This window comes from Strix aluco, chromosome 19, assembly GCF_031877795.1.
Source record: "Strix aluco isolate bStrAlu1 chromosome 19, bStrAlu1.hap1, whole genome shotgun sequence".
In the NCBI taxonomy this organism is placed as follows: Eukaryota; Metazoa; Chordata; class Aves; order Strigiformes; family Strigidae; genus Strix; species Strix aluco.
Genome location: NC_133949.1, coordinates 310,915 through 332,224, shown reverse-complemented (window position 1 = coordinate 332,224; position 21,310 = coordinate 310,915).

The window sequence follows — 21,310 nt, the reverse complement described above, 5'->3', positions numbered from 1 at the left end:
GTGCTTTCTTTCCTTCTGAACAAGTGTTACTGTTTTCTGCACAAAAGCGATTCTGCGAAACAACGTGAACAGGCACAGAGAAGGTGCTATCAGGGAATTCTCTGCCTGCCTTTCCCCAGTGCTCTGCAAGCTCTCCAGGACAACATAAAATCTGGGGCTCTGTGCTTTCTTTCGTTCTGAACAACTGTTACTGTTTTCTGCACAAAAGCGATTCTTGCGAAGCAATGTGAACACTTCTGCTTCCCAGGCACAGAGAAGGTGCTAGCAGGGAATTCTCTGCCTACCTTTCCCCAGTGCTCCTCAAGCTCTCCAGGACAACATAGAATCTGGGGCTCTGTGCTTTCTTTCGTTCTGAACAAGTGTTACTGTTTTCTGCACAAAAGCGATTCTGCGAAGCAATGTGAACAGGCACAGAGAAGGTGCTATCAGGGAATTCTCTGCCTGCCTTTCCCCAGTGCTCTGCAAGCTCTCCAGGACAACAGCAAATCTGGGGCTCTGTGCTTTCTTTCCTTCTGAACAAGTGTTACTGTTTTCTGCACAAAAGCGATTCTTGCGAAGCAATGTGAACACTTCTGCTTCCCAGGCACAGAGAAGGTGCTAGCAGGGAATTCTCTGCCTGCCTTTCCCCAGTGCTCTGCAAGCTCTCCAGGACAACATAGAATCTGGGGCTCTGTGCTTTCTTTCGTTCTGAACAACTGTTACTGTTTTCTGCACAAAAGCGATTCTTGCGAAGCAATGTGAACACTTCTGCTTCCCAGGCACAGAGAAGGTGCTATCAGGGAATTCTCTGCCTGCCTTTCCCCAGTGCTCTGCAAGCTCTCCAGGACAACATAGAATCTGGGGCGCTGTGCTTTCTTTCCTTCTGAACAAGTGTTACTGTTTTCTGCACAAAAGCGATTCTGCGAAGCAATGTGAACACTTCTGCTTCCCAGGCACAGAGAAGGTGCTAGCAGGGAATTCTCTGCCTGCCTTTCCCCAGTGCTCTGCAAGCTCTCCAGGACAACATAAAATCTGGGGCTCTGTGCTTTCTTTCCTTCTGAACAAGTGTTACTGTTTTCTGCACAAAAGCGATTCTGCGAAGCAATGTGAACACTTCTGCTTCCCAGGCACAGAGAAGGTGCTAGCAGGGAATTCTCTGCCTACCTTTCCCCAGTGCTCTGCAAGCTCTCCAGGACAACATAGAATCTGGGGCTCTGTGCTTTCTTTCGTTCTGAACAAGTGTTACTGTTTTCTGCACAAAAGCGATTCTGCGAAGCAATGTGAACAGGCACAGAGAAGGTGCTATCAGGGAATTCTCTGCCTGCCTTTCCCCAGTGCTCTGCAAGCTCTCCAGGACAACATAAAATCTGGGGCTCTGTGCTTTCTTTCCTTCTGAACAAGTGTTACTGTTTTCTGCACAAAAGCGATTCTTGCGAAGCAATGTGAACACTTCTGCTTCCCAGGCACAGAGAAGGTGCTAGCAGGGAATTCTCTGCCTGCCTTTCCCCAGTGCTCTGCAAGCTCTCCAGGACAACATAAAATCTGGGGCTCTGTGCTTTCTTTCCTTCTGAACAAGTGTTACTGTTTTCTGCACAAAAGCGATTCTGCGAAGCAATGTGAACACTTCTGCTTCCCAGGCACAGAGAAGGTGCTAGCAAGGAATTCTCTGCCTGCCTTTCCCCAGTGCTCTGCAAGCTCTCCAGGACAACATAAAATCTGGGGCTCTGTGCTTTCTTTCGTTCTGAACAACTGTTATTGTTTTCTGCACAAAAGCGATTCTTGCGAAGCAATGTGAACACTTCTGCTTCCCAGGCACAGAGAAGGTGCTAGCAGGGAATTCTCTGCCTGCCTTTCCCCAGTGCTCTGCAAGCTCTCCAGGACAACATAGAATCTGGGGCGCTGTGCTTTCTTTCCTTCTGAACAAGTGTTACTGTTTTCTGCACAAAAGCGATTCTGCGAAGCAATGTGAACACTTCTGCTTCCCAGGCACAGAGAAGGTGCTAGCAGGGAATTCTCTGCCTACCTTTCCCCAGTGCTCTGCAAGCTCTCCAGGACAACATAGAATCTGGGGCTCTGTGCTTTCTTTCCTTCTGAACAAGTGTTACTGTTTTCTGCACAAAAGCGATTCTGCGAAGCAATGTGAACAGGCACAGAGAAGGTGCTATCAGGGAATTCTCTGCCTGCCTTTCCCCAGTGCTCTGCAAGCTCTCCAGGACAACATAGAATCTGGGGCTCTGTGCTTTCTTTCCTTCTGAACAAGTGTTACTGTTTTCTGCACAAAAGCGATTCTGCGAAGCAATGTGAACACTTCTGCTTCCCAGGCACAGAGAAGGTGCTAGCAGGGAATTCTCTGCCTGCCTTTCCCCAGTGCTCTGCAAGCTCTCCAGGACAACATAGAATCTGGGGCTCTGTGCTTTCTTTCGTTCTGAACAACTGTTACTGTTTTCTGCACAAAAGCGATTCTTGCGAAGCAATGTGAACACTTCTGCTTCCCAGGCACAGAGAAGGTGCTAGCAGGGAATTCTCTGCCTGCCTTTCCCCAGTGCTCTGCAAGCTCTCCAGGACAACATAGAATATGGGGCTCTGTGCTTTCTTTCCTTCTGAACAAGTGTTACTGTTTTCTGCACAAAAGTGATTCTTGCGAAGCAATGTGAACACTTCTGCTTCCCAGGCACAGAGAAGGTGCTAGCAGGGAATTCTCTGCCTGCCTTTCCCCAGTGCTCTGCAAGCTCTCCAGGACAACATAGAATCTGGGGCTCTGTGCTTTCTTTCCTTCTGAACAAGTGTTACTGTTTTCTGCACAAAAGCGATTCTGCGAAGCAATGTGAAACCTTTGCTTCCCAGGCACAGAGAAGGTGCTAGCAAGGAATTCTCTGCCTGCCTTTCCCCAGTGCTCTGCAAGCTCTCCAGGACAACAGCAAATCTGGGGCTCTGTGCTTTCTTTCCTTCTGAACAAGTGTTACTGTTTTCTGCACAAAAGCGATTCTTGCGAAGCAATGTGAACACTTCTGCTTCCCAGGCACAGAGAAGGTGCTAGCAGGGAATTCTCTGCCTGCCTTTCCCCAGTGCTCTGCAAGCTCTCCAGGACAACATAGAATCTGGGCCTCTGTGCTTTCTTTCCTTCTGAACAAGTGTTAGTGTTTTCTGCACAAAAGCGATTCTGCGAAGCAATGTGAACAGGCACAGAGAAGGTGCTATCAGGGAATTCTCTGCCTGCCTTTCCCCAGTGCTCTGCAAGCTCTCCAGGACAACATAGAATCTGGGGCTCTGTGCTTTCTTTCGTTCTGAACAAGTGTTACTGTTTTCTGCACAAAAGCGATTCTGCGAAGCAATGTGAACACTTCTGCTTCCCAGGCACAGAGAAGGTGCTAGCAGGGAATTCTCTGCCTGCCTTTCCCCAGTGCTCTGCAAGCTCTCCAGGACAACATAGAATCTGGGGCTCTGTGCTTTCTTTCGTTCTGAACAACTGTTACTGTTTTCTGCACAAAAGCGATTCTTGCGAAGCAATGTGAACACTTCTGCTTCCCAGGCACAGAGAAGGTGCTAGCAGGGAATTCTCTGCCTACCTTTCCCCAGTGCTCCTCAAGCTCTCCAGGACAACATAGAATCTGGGGCTCTGTGCTTTCTTTCGTTCTGAACAAGTGTTACTGTTTTCTGCACAAAAGCGATTCTGCGAAGCAATGTGAACAGGCACAGAGAAGGTGCTATCAGGGAATTCTCTGCCTGCCTTTCCCCAGTGCTCTGCAAGCTCTCCAGGACAACAGCAAATCTGGGGCTCTGTGCTTTCTTTCCTTCTGAACAAGTGTTACTGTTTTCTGCACAAAAGCGATTCTTGCGAAGCAATGTGAACACTTCTGCTTCCCAGGCACAGAGAAGGTGCTAGCAGGGAATTCTCTGCCTGCCTTTCCCCAGTGCTCTGCAAGCTCTCCAGGACAACATAGAATCTGGGGCTCTGTGCTTTCTTTCGTTCTGAACAACTGTTACTGTTTTCTGCACAAAAGCGATTCTTGCGAAGCAATGTGAACACTTCTGCTTCCCAGGCACAGAGAAGGTGCTATCAGGGAATTCTCTGCCTGCCTTTCCCCAGTGCTCTGCAAGCTCTCCAGGACAACATAGAATCTGGGGCGCTGTGCTTTCTTTCCTTCTGAACAAGTGTTACTGTTTTCTGCACAAAAGCGATTCTGCGAAGCAATGTGAACACTTCTGCTTCCCAGGCACAGAGAAGGTGCTAGCAGGGAATTCTCTGCCTGCCTTTCCCCAGTGCTCTGCAAGCTCTCCAGGACAACATAAAATCTGGGGCTCTGTGCTTTCTTTCCTTCTGAACAAGTGTTACTGTATTCTGCACAAAAGCGATTCTGCGAAGCAATGTGAACACTTCTGCTTCCCAGGCACAGAGAAGGTGCTAGCAGGGAATTCTCTGCCTACCTTTCCCCAGTGCTCTGCAAGCTCTCCAGGACAACATAGAATCTGGGGCTCTGTGCTTTCTTTCGTTCTGAACAAGTGTTACTGTTTTCTGCACAAAAGCGATTCTGCGAAGCAATGTGAACAGGCACAGAGAAGGTGCTATCAGGGAATTCTCTGCCTGCCTTTCCCCAGTGCTCTGCAAGCTCTCCAGGACAACATAGAATCTGGGGCTCTGTGCTTTCTTTCCTTCTGAACAAGTGTTACTGTTTTCTGCACAAAAGCGATTCTGCGAAGCAATGTGAACACTTCTGCTTCCCAGGCACAGAGAAGGTGCTAGCAGGGAATTCTCTGCCTGCCTTTCCCCAGTGCTCTGCAAGCTCTCCAGGACAACATAGAATCTGGGGCTCTGTGCTTTCTTTCGTTCTGAACAACTGTTACTGTTTTCTGCACAAAAGCGATTCTTGCGAAGCAATGTGAACACTTCTGCTTCCCAGGCACAGAGAAGGTGCTAGCAGGGAATTCTCTGCCTGCCTTTCCCCAGTGCTCTGCAAGCTCTCCAAGACAACATAGAATCTGGGGCTCTGTGCTTTCTTTCCTTCTGAACAAGTGTTACTGTTTTCTGCACAAAAGCGATTCTGCGAAGCAATGTGAACAGGCACAGAGAAGGTGCTATCAGGGAATTCTCTGCTTGCCTTTCCCCAGTGCTCTGCAAGCTCTCCAGGACAACATAGAATCTGGGGCTCTGTGCTTTCTTTCCTTCTGAACAAGTGTTACTGTTTTCTGCACAAAAGCGATTCTGCGAAGCAATGTGAACACTTCTGCTTCCCAGGCACAGAGAAGGTGCTAGCAAGGAATTCTCTGCCTGCCTTTCCCCAGTGCTCTGCAAGCTCTCCAGGACAACATAGAATCTGGGGCTCTGTGCTTTCTTTCCTTCTGAACAAGTGTTACTGTTTTCTGCACAAAAGCGATTCTTGCGAAGCAATGTGAACACTTCTGCTTCCCAGGCACAGAGAAGGTGCTAGCAGGGAATTCTCTGCCTGCCTTTCCCCAGTGCTCTGCAAGCTCTCCAGGACAACATAAAATCTGGGGCTCTGTGCTTTCTTTCCTTCTGAACAAGTGTTACTGTTTTCTGCACAAAAGCGATTCTGCGAAGCAATGTGAACACTTCTGCTTCCCAGGCACAGAGAAGGTGCTAGCAGGGAATTCTCTGCCTGCCTTTCCCCAGTGCTCTGCAAGCTCTCCAGGACAACATAGAATCTGGGGCTCTGTGCTTTCTTTCGTTCTGAACAACTGTTACTGTTTTCTGCACAAAAGCGATTCTTGCGAAGCAATGTGAACACTTCTGCTTCCCAGGCACAGAGAAGGTGCTAGCAGGGAATTCTCTGCCTGCCTTTCCCCAGTGCTCTGCAAGCTCTCCAGGACAACATAGAATCTGGGGCGCTGTGCTTTCTTTCCTTCTGAACAAGTGTTACTGTTTTCTGCACAAAAGCGATTCTGCGAAGCAATGTGAACACTTCTGCTTCCCAGGCACAGAGAAGGTGCTAGCAGGGAATTCTCTGCCTGCCTTTCCCCAGTGCTCTGCAAGCTCTCCAGGACAACATAAAATCTGGGGCTCTGTGCTTTCTTTCCTTCTGAACAAGTGTTACTGTTTTCTGCACAAAAGCGATTCTGCGAAGCAATGTGAACACTTCTGCTTCCCAGGCACAGAGAAGGTGCTATCAGGGAATTCTCTGCCTACCTTTCCCCAGTGCTCTGCAAGCTCTCCAGGACAACATAGAATCTGGGGCTCTGTGCTTTCTTTCCTTCTGAACAAGTGTTACTGTTTTCTGCACAAAAGCGATTCTGCGAAGCAATGTGAACACTTCTGCTTCCCAGGCACAGAGAAGGTGCTAGCAGGGAATTCTCTGCCTGCCTTTCCCCAGTGCTCTGCAAGCTCTCCAGGACAACATAGAATCTGGGGCTCTGTGCTTTCTTTCGTTCTGAACAACTGTTAATGTTTTCTGCACAAAAGCGATTCTTGCGAAGCAATGTGAACACTTCTGCTTCCCAGGCACAGAGAAGGTGCTAGCAGGGAATTCTCTGCCTGCCTTTCCCCAGTGCTCTGCAAGCTCTCCAGGACAACATAGAATATGGGGCTCTGTGCTTTCTTTCCTTCTGAACAAGTGTTACTGTTTTCTGCACAAAAGCGATTCTTGCGAAGCAATGTGAACACTTTTGCTTCCCAGGCACAGAGAAGGTGCTAGCAGGGAATTCTCTGCCTGCCTTTCCCCAGTGCTCTGCAAGCTCTCCAGGACAACATAGAATCTGGGGCTCTGTGCTTTCTTTCCTTCTGAACAAGTGTTACTGTTTTCTGCACAAAAGCGATTCTGCGAATCAATGTGAAACCTTTGTTTCCCAGGCACAGAGAAGGTGCTAGCAGGGAATTCTCTGCCTGCCTTTCCCCAGTGCTCTGCAAGCTCTCCAGGACAACAGCAAATCTGGGTCTCTGTGCTTTCTTTCCTTCTGAACAAGTGTTACTGTTTTCTGCACAAAAACGATTCTGCGAAGCAATGTGAACACTTCTGCTTCCCAGGCACAGAGAAGGTGCTAGCAGGGAATTCTCTGCCTGCCTTTCCCCAGTGCTCTGCAAGCTCTCCAGGACAACATAAAATCTGGGGCTCTGTGCTTTCTTTCCTTCTGAACAAGTGTTACTGTTTTCTGCACAAAAGCGATTCTGCGAAGCAATGTGAACACTTCTGCTTCCCAGGCACAGAGAAGGTGCTAGCAGGGAATTCTCTGCCTACCTTTCCCCAGTGCTCTGCAAGCTCTCCAGGACAACATAGAATCTGGGGCTCTGTGCTTTCTTTCCTTCTGAACAAGTGTTACTGTTTTCTGCACAAAAGCGATTCTGCGAAGCAATGTGAACAGGCACAGAGAAGGTGCTATCAGGGAATTCTCTGCCTGCCTTTCCCCAGTGCTCTGCAAGCTCTCCAGGACAACATAGAATCTGGGGCTCTGTGCTTTCTTTCCTTCTGAACAAGTGTTACTGTTTTCTGCACAAAAGCGATTCTGCGAAGCAATGTGAACACTTCTGCTTCCCAGGCACAGAGAAGGTGCTAGCAAGGAATTCTCTGCCTGCCTTTCCCCAGTGCTCTGCAAGCTCTCCAGGACAACATAGAATCTGGGGCTCTGTGCTTTCTTTCCTTCTGAACAAGTGTTACTGTTTTCTGCACAAAAGCGATTCTGCGAAGCAATGTGAACACTTCTGCTTCCCAGGCACAGAGAAGGTGCTAGCAAGGAATTCTCTGCCTGCCTTTCCCCAGTGCTCTGCAAGCTCTCCAGGACAACATAAAATCTGGGGCTCTGTGCTTTCTTTCGTTCTGAACAAGTGTTACTGTTTTCTGCACAAAAGCGATTCTTGCGAAGCAATGTGAACACTTCTGCTTCCCAGGCACAGAGAAGGTGCTAGCAGGGAATTCTCTGCCTGCCTTTCCCCAGTGCTCTGCAAGCTCTCCAGGACAACATAAAATCTGGGGCTCTGTGCTTTCTTTCCTTCTGAACAAGTGTTACTGTTTTCTGCACAAAAGCGATTCTGCGAAGCAATGTGAACACTTCTGCTTCCCAGGCACAGAGAAGGTGCTAGCAAGGAATTCTCTGCCTGCCTTTCCCCAGTGCTCTGCAAGCTCTCCAGGACAACATAAAATCTGGGGCTCTGTGCTTTCTTTCGTTCTGAACAACTGTTATTGTTTTCTGCACAAAAGCGATTCTTGCGAAGCAATGTGAACACTTCTGCTTCCCAGGCACAGAGAAGGTGCTAGCAGGGAATTCTCTGCCTGCCTTTCCCCAGTGCTCTGCAAGCTCTCCAGGACAACATAGAATCTGGGGCGCTGTGCTTTCTTTCCTTCTGAACAAGTGTTACTGTTTTCTGCACAAAAGCGATTCTGCGAAGCAATGTGAACACTTCTGCTTCCCAGGCACAGAGAAGGTGCTAGCAGGGAATTCTCTGCCTGCCTTTCCCCAGTGCTCTGCAAGCTCTCCAGGACAACATAAAATCTGGGGCTCTGTGCTTTCTTTCCTTCTGAACAAGTGTTACTGTTTTCTGCACAAAAGCGATTCTGCGAAGCAATGTGAACACTTCTGCTTCCCAGGCACAGAGAAGGTGCTAGCAGGGAATTCTCTGCCTACCTTTCCCCAGTGCTCTGCAAGCTCTCCAGGACAACATAGAATCTGGGGCTCTGTGCTTTCTTTCCTTCTGAACAAGTGTTACTGTTTTCTGCACAAAAGCGATTCTGCGAAGCAATGTGAACAGGCACAGAGAAGGTGCTATCAGGGAATTCTCTGCCTGCCTTTCCCCAGTGCTCTGCAAGCTCTCCAGGACAACATAAAATCTGGGGCTCTGTGCTTTCTTTCCTTCTGAACAAGTGTTACTGTTTTCTGCACAAAAGCGATTCTGCGAAGCAATGTGAACACTTCTGCTTCCCAGGCACAGAGAAGGTGCTAGCAGGGAATTCTCTGCCTGCCTTTCCCCAGTGCTCTGCAAGCTCTCCAGGACAACATAGAATCTGGGGCTCTGTGCTTTCTTTCGTTCTGAACAACTGTTACTGTTTTCTGCACAAAAGCGATTCTTGCGAAGCAATGTGAACACTTCTGCTTCCCAGGCACAGAGAAGGTGCTAGCAGGGAATTCTCTGCCTGCCTTTCCCCAGTGCTCTGCAAGCTCTCCAGGACAACATAGAATATGGGGCTCTGTGCTTTCTTTCCTTCTGAACAAGTGTTACTGTTTTCTGCACAAAAGCGATTCTTGCGAAGCAATGTGAACACTTCTGCTTCCCAGGCACAGAGAAGGTGCTAGCAGGGAATTCTCTGCCTGCCTTTCCCCAGTGCTCTGCAAGCTCTCCAGGACAACATAGAATCTGGGGCTCTGTGCTTTCTTTCCTTCTGAACAAGTGTTACTGTTTTCTGCACAAAAGCGATTCTGCGAAGCAATGTGAAACCTTTGCTTCCCAGGCACAGAGAAGGTGCTAGCAGGGAATTCTCTGCCTGCCTTTCCCCAGTGCTCTGCAAGCTCTCCAGGACAACAGCAAATCTGGGGCTCTGTGCTTTCTTTCCTTCTGAACAAGTGTTACTGTTTTCTGCACAAAAGCGATTCTTGCGAAGCAATGTGAACACTTCTGCTTCCCAGGCACAGAGAAGGTGCTAGCAGGGAATTCTCTGCCTGCCTTTCCCCAGTGCTCTGCAAGCTCTCCAGGACAACATAGAATCTGGGCCTCTGTGCTTTCTTTCCTTCTGAACAAGTGTTAGTGTTTTCTGCACAAAAGCGATTCTGCGAAGCAATGTGAACAGGCACAGAGAAGGTGCTATCAGGGAATTCTCTGCCTGCCTTTCCCCAGTGCTCTGCAAGCTCTCCAGGACAACATAGAATCTGGGGCTCTGTGCTTTCTTTCGTTCTGAACAAGTGTTACTGTTTTCTGCACAAAAGCGATTCTGCGAAGCAATGTGAACACTTCTGCTTCCCAGGCACAGAGAAGGTGCTAGCAGGGAATTCTCTGCCTGCCTTTCCCCAGTGCTCTGCAAGCTCTCCAGGACAACATAGAATCTGGGGCTCTGTGCTTTCTTTCGTTCTGAACAACTGTTACTGTTTTCTGCACAAAAGCGATTCTTGCGAAGCAATGTGAACACTTCTGCTTCCCAGGCACAGAGAAGGTGCTAGCAGGGAATTCTCTGCCTACCTTTCCCCAGTGCTCCTCAAGCTCTCCAGGACAACATAGAATCTGGGGCTCTGTGCTTTCTTTCCTTCTGAACAAGTGTTACTGTATTCTGCACAAAAGCGATTCTGCGAAGCAATGTGAACACTTCTGCTTCCCAGGCACAGAGAAGGTGCTAGCAGGGAATTCTCTGCCTACCTTTCCCCAGTGCTCTGCAAGCTCTCCAGGACAACATAGAATCTGGGGCTCTGTGCTTTCTTTCGTTCTGAACAAGTGTTACTGTTTTCTGCACAAAAGCGATTCTGCGAAGCAATGTGAACAGGCACAGAGAAGGTGCTATCAGGGAATTCTCTGCTTGCCTTTCCCCAGTGCTCTGCAAGCTCTCCAGGACAACATAGAATCTGGGGCTCTGTGCTTTCTTTCCTTCTGAACAAGTGTTACTGTTTTCTGCACAAAAGCGATTCTGCGAAGCAATGTGAACACTTCTGCTTCCCAGGCACAGAGAAGGTGCTAGCAAGGAATTCTCTGCCTGCCTTTCCCCAGTGCTCTGCAAGCTCTCCAGGACAACATAGAATCTGGGGCTCTGTGCTTTCTTTCCTTCTGAACAAGTGTTACTGTTTTCTGCACAAAAGCGATTCTGCGAAGCAATGTGAACACTTCTGCTTCCCAGGCACAGAGAAGGTGCTAGCAAGGAATTCTCTGCCTGCCTTTCCCCAGTGCTCTGCAAGCTCTCCAGGACAACATAAAATCTGGGGCTCTGTGCTTTCTTTCCTTCTGAACAAGTGTTACTGTTTTCTGCACAAAAGCGATTCTTGCGAAGCAATGTGAACACTTCTGCTTCCCAGGCACAGAGAAGGTGCTAGCAGGGAATTCTCTGCCTGCCTTTCCCCAGTGCTCTGCAAGCTCTCCAGGACAACATAAAATCTGGGGCTCTGTGCTTTCTTTCCTTCTGAACAAGTGTTACTGTTTTCTGCACAAAAGCGATTCTGCGAAGCAATGTGAACACTTCTGCTTCCCAGGCACAGAGAAGGTGCTAGCAGGGAATTCTCTGCCTGCCTTTCCCCAGTGCTCTGCAAGCTCTCCAGGACAACATAGAATCTGGGGCTCTGTGCTTTCTTTCGTTCTGAACAACTGTTACTGTTTTCTGCACAAAAGCGATTCTTGCGAAGCAATGTGAACACTTCTGCTTCCCAGGCACAGAGAAGGTGCTAGCAGGGAATTCTCTGCCTGCCTTTCCCCAGTGCTCTGCAAGCTCTCCAGGACAACATAGAATCTGGGGCGCTGTGCTTTCTTTCCTTCTGAACAAGTGTTACTGTTTTCTGCACAAAAGCGATTCTGCGAAGCAATGTGAACACTTCTGCTTCCCAGGCACAGAGAAGGTGCTAGCAGGGAATTCTCTGCCTGCCTTTCCCCAGTGCTCTGCAAGCTCTCCAGGACAACATAAAATCTGGGGCTCTGTGCTTTCTTTCCTTCTGAACAAGTGTTACTGTTTTCTGCACAAAAGCGATTCTGCGAAGCAATGTGAACACTTCTGCTTCCCAGGCACAGAGAAGGTGCTATCAGGGAATTCTCTGCCTACCTTTCCCCAGTGCTCTGCAAGCTCTCCAGGACAACATAGAATCTGGGGCTCTGTGCTTTCTTTCCTTCTGAACAAGTGTTACTGTTTTCTGCACAAAAGCGATTCTGCGAAGCAATGTGAACACTTCTGCTTCCCAGGCACAGAGAAGGTGCTAGCAGGGAATTCTCTGCCTGCCTTTCCCCAGTGCTCTGCAAGCTCTCCAGGACAACATAGAATCTGGGGCTCTGTGCTTTCTTTCGTTCTGAACAACTGTTACTGTTTTCTGCACAAAAGCGATTCTTGCGAAGCAATGTGAACACTTCTGCTTCCCAGGCACAGAGAAGGTGCTAGCAGGGAATTCTCTGCCTGCCTTTCCCCAGTGCTCTGCAAGCTCTCCAGGACAACATAGAATATGGGGCTCTGTGCTTTCTTTCCTTCTGAACAAGTGTTACTGTTTTCTGCACAAAAGCGATTCTTGCGAAGCAATGTGAACACTTTTGCTTCCCAGGCACAGAGAAGGTGCTAGCAGGGAATTCTCTGCCTGCCTTTCCCCAGTGCTCTGCAAGCTCTCCAGGACAACATAAAATCTGGGGCTCTGTGCTTTCTTTCCTTCTGAACAAGTGTTACTGTTTTCTGCACAAAAGCGATTCTGCGAATCAATGTGAAACCTTTGCTTCCCAGGCACAGAGAAGGTGCTAGCAGGGAATTCTCTGCCTGCCTTTCCCCAGTGCTCTGCAAGCTCTCCAGGACAACAGCAAATCTGGGTCTCTGTGCTTTCTTTCCTTCTGAACAAGTGTTACTGTTTTCTGCACAAAAACGATTCTGCGAAGCAATGTGAACACTTCTGCTTCCCAGGCACAGAGAAGGTGCTAGCAGGGAATTCTCTGCCTGCCTTTCCCCAGTGCTCTGCAAGCTCTCCAGGACAACATAAAATCTGGGGCTCTGTGCTTTCTTTCCTTCTGAACAAGTGTTACTGTTTTCTGCACAAAAGCGATTCTGCGAAGCAATGTGAACACTTCTGCTTCCCAGGCACAGAGAAGGTGCTAGCAGGGAATTCTCTGCCTACCTTTCCCCAGTGCTCTGCAAGCTCTCCAGGACAACATAGAATCTGGGGCTCTGTGCTTTCTTTCCTTCTGAACAAGTGTTACTGTTTTCTGCACAAAAGCGATTCTGCGAAGCAATGTGAACAGGCACAGAGAAGGTGCTATCAGGGAATTCTCTGCCTGCCTTTCCCCAGTGCTCTGCAAGCTCTCCAGGACAACATAGAATCTGGGGCTCTGTGCTTTCTTTCCTTCTGAACAAGTGTTACTGTTTTCTGCACAAAAGCGATTCTGCGAAGCAATGTGAACACTTCTGCTTCCCAGGCACAGAGAAGGTGCTAGCAAGGAATTCTCTGCCTGCCTTTCCCCAGTGCTCTGCAAGCTCTCCAGGACAACATAGAATCTGGGGCGCTGTGCTTTCTTTCCTTCTGAACAAGTGTTACTGTTTTCTGCACAAAAGCGATTCTGCGAAGCAATGTGAACACTTCTGCTTCCCAGGCACAGAGAAGGTGCTAGCAAGGAATTCTCTGCCTGCCTTTCCCCAGTGCTCTGCAAGCTCTCCAGGACAACATAAAATCTGGGGCTCTGTGCTTTCTTTCCTTCTGAACAAGTGTTACTGTTTTCTGCACAAAAGCGATTCTTGCGAAGCAATGTGAACACTTCTGCTTCCCAGGCACAGAGAAGGTGCTAGCAGGGAATTCTCTGCCTGCCTTTCCCCAGTGCTCTGCAAGCTCTCCAGGACAACATAAAATCTGGGGCTCTGTGCTTTCTTTCCTTCTGAACAAGTGTTACTGTTTTCTGCACAAAAGCGATTCTGCGAAGCAATGTGAACACTTCTGCTTCCCAGGCACAGAGAAGGTGCTAGCAAGGAATTCTCTGCCTGCCTTTCCCCAGTGCTCTGCAAGCTCTCCAGGACAACATAAAATCTGGGGCTCTGTGCTTTCTTTCGTTCTGAACAACTGTTATTGTTTTCTGCACAAAAGCGATTCTTGCGAAGCAATGTGAACACTTCTGCTTCCCAGGCACAGAGAAGGTGCTAGCAGGGAATTCTCTGCCTGCCTTTCCCCAGTGCTCTGCAAGCTCTCCAGGACAACATAGAATCTGGGGCGCTGTGCTTTCTTTCCTTCTGAACAAGTGTTACTGTTTTCTGCACAAAAGCGATTCTGCGAAGCAATGTGAACACTTCTGCTTCCCAGGCACAGAGAAGGTGCTAGCAGGGAATTCTCTGCCTGCCTTTCCCCAGTGCTCTGCAAGCTCTCCAGGACAACATAAAATCTGGGGCTCTGTGCTTTCTTTCCTTCTGAACAAGTGTTACTGTTTTCTGCACAAAAGCGATTCTGCGAAGCAATGTGAACACTTCTGCTTCCCAGGCACAGAGAAGGTGCTAGCAGGGAATTCTCTGCCTACCTTTCCCCAGTGCTCTGCAAGCTCTCCAGGACAACATAGAATCTGGGGCTCTGTGCTTTCTTTCCTTCTGAACAAGTGTTACTGTTTTCTGCACAAAAGCGATTCTGCGAAGCAATGTGAACAGGCACAGAGAAGGTGCTATCAGGGAATTCTCTGCCTGCCTTTCCCCAGTGCTCTGCAAGCTCTCCAGGACAACATAAAATCTGGGGCTCTGTGCTTTCTTTCCTTCTGAACAAGTGTTACTGTTTTCTGCACAAAAGCGATTCTGCGAAGCAATGTGAACACTTCTGCTTCCCAGGCACAGAGAAGGTGCTAGCAGGGAATTCTCTGCCTGCCTTTCCCCAGTGCTCTGCAAGCTCTCCAGGACAACATAGAATCTGGGGCTCTGTGCTTTCTTTCGTTCTGAACAACTGTTACTGTTTTCTGCACAAAAGCGATTCTTGCGAAGCAATGTGAACACTTCTGCTTCCCAGGCACAGAGAAGGTGCTAGCAGGGAATTCTCTGCCTGCCTTTCCCCAGTGCTCTGCAAGCTCTCCAGGACAACATAGAATATGGGGCTCTGTGCTTTCTTTCCTTCTGAACAAGTGTTACTGTTTTCTGCACAAAAGCGATTCTTGCGAAGCAATGTGAACACTTCTGCTTCCCAGGCACAGAGAAGGTGCTAGCAGGGAATTCTCTGCCTGCCTTTCCCCAGTGCTCTGCAAGCTCTCCAGGACAACATAGAATCTGGGGCTCTGTGCTTTCTTTCCTTCTGAACAAGTGTTACTGTTTTCTGCACAAAAGCGATTCTGCGAAGCAATGTGAAACCTTTGCTTCCCAGGCACAGAGAAGGTGCTAGCAGGGAATTCTCTGCCTGCCTTTCCCCAGTGCTCTGCAAGCTCTCCAGGACAACAGCAAATCTGGGGCTCTGTGCTTTCTTTCCTTCTGAACAAGTGTTACTGTTTTCTGCACAAAAGCGATTCTTGCGAAGCAATGTGAACACTTCTGCTTCCCAGGCACAGAGAAGGTGCTAGCAGGGAATTCTCTGCCTGCCTTTCCCCAGTGCTCTGCAAGCTCTCCAGGACAACATAGAATCTGGGCCTCTGTGCTTTCTTTCCTTCTGAACAAGTGTTAGTGTTTTCTGCACAAAAGCGATTCTGCGAAGCAATGTGAACAGGCACAGAGAAGGTGCTATCAGGGAATTCTCTGCCTGCCTTTCCCCAGTGCTCTGCAAGCTCTCCAGGACAACATAGAATCTGGGGCTCTGTGCTTTCTTTCGTTCTGAACAAGTGTTACTGTTTTCTGCACAAAAGCGATTCTGCGAAGCAATGTGAACACTTCTGCTTCCCAGGCACAGAGAAGGTGCTAGCAGGGAATTCTCTGCCTGCCTTTCCCCAGTGCTCTGCAAGCTCTCCAGGACAACATAGAATCTGGGGCTCTGTGCTTTCTTTCGTTCTGAACAACTGTTACTGTTTTCTGCACAAAAGCGATTCTTGCGAAGCAATGTGAACACTTCTGCTTCCCAGGCACAGAGAAGGTGCTAGCAGGGAATTCTCTGCCTACCTTTCCCCAGTGCTCCTCAAGCTCTCCAGGACAACATAGAATCTGGGGCTCTGTGCTTTCTTTCGTTCTGAACAAGTGTTACTGTTTTCTGCACAAAAGCGATTCTGCGAAGCAATGTGAACAGGCACAGAGAAGGTGCTATCAGGGAATTCTCTGCCTGCCTTTCCCCAGTGCTCTGCAAGCTCTCCAGGACAACAGCAAATCTGGGGCTCTGTGCTTTCTTTCCTTCTGAACAAGTGTTACTGTTTTCTGCACAAAAGCGATTCTTGCGAAGCAATGTGAACACTTCTGCTTCCCAGGCACAGAGAAGGTGCTAGCAGGGAATTCTCTGCCTGCCTTTCCCCAGTGCTCTGCAAGCTCTCCAGGACAACATAGAATCTGGGGCTCTGTGCTTTCTTTCGTTCTGAACAACTGTTACTGTTTTCTGCACAAAAGCGATTCTTGCGAAGCAATGTGAACACTTCTGCTTCCCAGGCACAGAGAAGGTGCTATCAGGGAATTCTCTGCCTGCCTTTCCCCAGTGCTCTGCAAGCTCTCCAGGACAACATAGAATCTGGGGCGCTGTGCTTTCTTTCCTTCTGAACAAGTGTTACTGTTTTCTGCACAAAAGCGATTCTGCGAAGCAATGTGAACACTTCTGCTTCCCAGGCACAGAGAAGGTGCTAGCAGGGAATTCTCTGCCTGCCTTTCCCCAGTGCTCTGCAAGCTCTCCAGGACAACATAAAATCTGGGGCTCTGTGCTTTCTTTCCTTCTGAACAAGTGTTACTGTTTTCTGCACAAAAGCGATTCTGCGAAGCAATGTGAACACTTCTGCTTCCCAGGCACAGAGAAGGTGCTAGCAGGGAATTCTCTGCCTACCTTTCCCCAGTGCTCTGCAAGCTCTCCAGGACAACATAGAATCTGGGGCTCTGTGCTTTCTTTCGTTCTGAACAAGTGTTACTGTTTTCTGCACAAAAGCGATTCTGCGAAGCAATGTGAACAGGCACAGAGAAGGTGCTATCAGGGAATTCTCTGCCTGCCTTTCCCCAGTGCTCTGCAAGCTCTCCAGGACAACATAAAATCTGGGGCTCTGTGCTTTCTTTCCTTCTGAACAAGTGTTACTGTTTTCTGCACAAAAGCGATTCTTGCGAAGCAATGTGAACACTTCTGCTTCCCAGGCACAGAGAAGGTGCTAGCAGGGAATTCTCTGCCTGCCTTTCCCCAGTGCTCTGCAAGCTCTCCAGGACAACATAAAATCTGGGGCTCTGTGCTTTCTTTCCTTCTGAACAAGTGTTACTGTTTTCTGCACAAAAGCGATTCTGCGAAGCAATGTGAACACTTCTGCTTCCCAGGCACAGAGAAGGTGCTAGCAAGGAATTCTCTGCCTGCCTTTCCCCAGTGCTCTGCAAGCTCTCCAGGACAACATAAAATCTGGGGCTCTGTGCTTTCTTTCGTTCTGAACAACTGTTATTGTTTTCTGCACAAAAGCGATTCTTGCGAAGCAATGTGAACACTTCTGCTTCCCAGGCACAGAGAAGGTGCTAGCAGGGAATTCTCTGCCTGCCTTTCCCCAGTGCTCTGCAAGCTCTCCAGGACAACATAGAATCTGGGGCTCTGTGCTTTCTTTCCTTCTGAACAAGTGTTACTGTTTTCTGCACAAAAGCGATTCTGCGAAGCAATGTGAACACTTCTGCTTCCCAGGCACAGAGAAGGTGCTAGCAGGGAATTCTCTGCCTGCCTTTCCCCAGTGCTCTGCAAGCTCTCCAGGACAACATAGAATCTGGGGCTCTGTGCTTTCTTTCGTTCTGAACAACTGTTACTGTTTTCTGCACAAAAGCGATTCTTGCGAAGCAATGTGAACACTTCTGCTTCCCAGGCACAGAGAAGGTGCTAGCAGGGAATTCTCTGCCTGCCTTTCCCCAGTGCTCTGCAAGCTCTCCAGGACAACATAGAATATGGGGCTCTGTGCTTTCTTTCCTTCTGAACAAGTGTTACTGTTTTCTGCACAAAAGCGATTCTTGCGAAGCAATGTGAACACTTCTGCTTCCCAGGCACAGAGAAGGTGCTAGCAGGGAATTCTCTGCCTGCCTTTCCCCAGTGCTCTGCAAGCTCTCCAGGACAACATAGAATCTGGGGCTCTGTGCTTTCTTTCGTTCTGAACAAGTGTTACTGTTTTCTGCACAAAAGCGATTCTGCGAAGCAATGTGAACACTTCTGCTTCCCAGGCACAGAGAAGGTGCTAGCAGGGAATTCTCTGCCTGCCTTTCCCCAGTGCTCTGCAAGCTCTCCAGGACAACATAGAATCTGGGGCTCTGTGCTTTCTTTCGTTCTGAACAACTGTTACTGTTTTCTGCACAAAAGCGATTCTTGCGAAGCAATGTGAACACTTCTGCTTCCCAGGCACAGAGAAGGTGCTAGCAGGGAATTCTCTGCCTACCTTTCCCCAGTGCTCCTCAAGCTCTCCAGGACAACATAGAATCTGGGGCTCTGTGCTTTCTTTCGTTCTGAACAAGTGTTACTGTTTTCTGCACAAAAGCGATTCTGCGAAGCAATGTGAACAGGCACAGAGAAGGTGCTATCAGGGAATTCTCTGCCTGCCTTTCCCCAGTGCTCTGCAAGCTCTCCAGGACAACAGCAAATCTGGGGCTCTGTGCTTTCTTTCCTTCTGAACAAGTGTTACTGTTTTCTGCACAAAAGCGATTCTTGCGAAGCAATGTGAACACTTCTGCTTCCCAGGCACAGAGAAGGTGCTAGCAGGGAATTCTCTGCCTGCCTTTCCCCAGTGCTCTGCAAGCTCTCCAGGACAACATAGAATCTGGGGCTCTGTGCTTTCTTTCGTTCTGAACAACTGTTACTGTTTTCTGCACAAAAGCGATTCTTGCGAAGCAATGTGAACACTTCTGCTTCCCAGGCACAGAGAAGGTGCTATCAGGGAATTCTCTGCCTGCCTTTCCCCAGTGCTCTGCAAGCTCTCCAGGACAACATAGAATCTGGGGCGCTGTGCTTTCTTTCCTTCTGAACAAGTGTTACTGTTTTCTGCACAAAAGCGATTCTGCGAAGCAATGTGAACACTTCTGCTTCCCAGGCACAGAGAAGGTGCTAGCAGGGAATTCTCTGCCTGCCTTTCCCCAGTGCTCTGCAAGCTCTCCAGGACAACATAAAATCTGGGGCTCTGTGCTTTCTTTCCTTCTGAACAAGTGTTACTGTATTCTGCACAAAAGCGATTCTGCGAAGCAATGTGAACACTTCTGCTTCCCAGGCACAGAGAAGGTGCTAGCAGGGAATTCTCTGCCTACCTTTCCCCAGTGCTCTGCAAGCTCTCCAGGACAACATAGAATCTGGGGCTCTGTGCTTTCTTTCGTTCTGAACAAGTGTTACTGTTTTCTGCACAAAAGCGATTCTGCGAAGCAATGTGAACAGGCACAGAGAAGGTGCTATCAGGGAATTCTCTGCCTGCCTTTCCCCAGTGCTCTGCAAGCTCTCCAGGACAACATAGAATCTGGGGCTCTGTGCTTTCTTTCCTTCTGAACAAGTGTTACTGTTTTCTGCACAAAAGCGATTCTGCGAAGCAATGTGAACACTTCTGCTTCCCAGGCACAGAGAAGGTGCTAGCAGGGAATTCTCTGCCTGCCTTTCCCCAGTGCTCTGCAAGCTCTCCAGGACAACATAGAATCTGGGGCTCTGTGCTTTCTTTCGTTCTGAACAACTGTTACTGTTTTCTGCACAAAAGCGATTCTTGCGAAGCAATGTGAACACTTCTGCTTCCCAGGCACAGAGAAGGTGCTAGCAGGGAATTCTCTGCCTGCCTTTCCCCAGTGCTCTGCAAGCTCTCCAAGACAACATAGAATCTGGGGCTCTGTGCTTTCTTTCCTTCTGAACAAGTGTTACTGTTTTCTGCACAAAAGCGATTCTGCGAAGCAATGTGAACAGGCACAGAGAAGGTGCTATCAGGGAATTCTCTGCTTGCCTTTCCCCAGTGCTCTGCAAGCTCTCCAGCACAACATAGAATCTGGGGCTCTGTGCTTTCTTTCCTTCTGAACAAGTGTTACTGTTTTCTGCACAAAAGCGATTCTGCGAAGCAATGTGAACACTTCTGCTTCCCAGGCACAGAGAAGGTGCTAGCAAGGAATTCTCTGCCTGCCTTTCCCCAGTGCTCTGCAAGCTCTCCAGGACAACATAGAATCTGGGGCTCTGTGCTTTCTTTCCTTCTGAACAAGTGTTACTGTTTTCTGCACAAAAGCGATTCTGCGAAGCAATGTGAACACTTCTGCTTCCCAGGCACAGAGAAGGTGCTAGCAAGGAATTCTCTGCCTGCCTTTCCCCAGTGCTCTGCAAGCTCTCCAGGACAACATAAAATCTGGGGCTCTGTGCTTTCTTTCCTTCTGAACAAGTGTTACTGTTTTCTGCACAAAAGCGATTCTTGCGAAGCAATGTGAACACTTCTGCTTCCCAGGCACAGAGAAGGTGCTAGCAGGGAATTCTCTGCCTGCCTTTCCCCAGTGCTCTGCAAGCTCTCCAGGACAACATAAAATCTGGGGCTCTGTGCTTTCTTTCCTTCTGAACAAGTGTTACTGTTTTCTGCACAAAAGCGATTCTGCGAAGCAATGTGAACACTTCTGCTTCCCAGGCACAGAGAAGGTGCTAGCAGGGAATTCTCTGCCTGCCTTTCCCCAGTGCTCTGCAAGCTCTCCAGGACAACATAGAATCTGGGGCTCTGTGCTTTCTTTCGTTCTGAACAACTGTTACTGTTTTCTGCACAAAAGCGATTCTTGCGAAGCAATGTGAACACTTCTGCTTCCCAGGCACAGAGAAGGTGCTAGCAGGGAATTCTCTGCCTGCCTTTCCCCAGTGCTCTGCAAGCTCTCCAGGACAACATAGAATCTGGGGCTCTGTGCTTTCTTTCCTTCTGAACAAGTGTTACTGTTTTCTGCACAAAAGCGATTCTTGCGAAGCAATGTGAACACTTCTGCTTCCCAGGCACAGAGAAGGTGCTATCAGGGAATTCTCTGCCTGCCTTTCCCCAGTGCTCTGCAAGCTCTCCAGGACAACATAGAATCTGGGGCGCTGTGCTTTCTTTCCTTCTGAACAAGTGTTACTGTTTTCTGCACAAAAGCGATTCTGCGAAGCAATGTGAACACTTCTGCTTCCCAGGCACAGAGAAGGTGCTAGCAGGGAATTCTCTGCCTGCCTTTCCCCAGTGCTCTGCAAGCTCTCCAGGACAACATAAAATCTGGGGCTCTGTGCTTTCTTTCCTTCTGAACAAGTGTTACTGTATTCTGCACAAAAGCGATTCTGCGAAGCAATGTGAACACTTCTGCTTCCCAGGCACAGAGAAGGTGCTAGCAGGGAATTCTCTGCCTACCTTTCCCCAGTGCTCTTCAAGCTCTCCAGGACAACATAGAATCTGGGGCTCTGTGCTTTCTTTCGTTCTGAACAAGTGTTACTGTTTTCTGCACAAAAGCGATTCTGCGAAGCAATGTGAACAGGCACAGAGAAGGTGCTATCAGGGAATTCTCTGCCTGCCTTTCCCCAGTGCTCTGCAAGCTCTCCAGGACAACATAGAATCTGGGGCTCTGTGCTTTCTTTCCTTCTGAACAAGTGTTACTGTTTTCTGCACAAAAGCGATTCTGCGAAGCAATGTGAACACTTCTGCTTCCCAGGCACAGAGAAGGTGCTAGCAGGGAATTCTCTGCCTGCCTTTCCCCAGTGCTCTGCA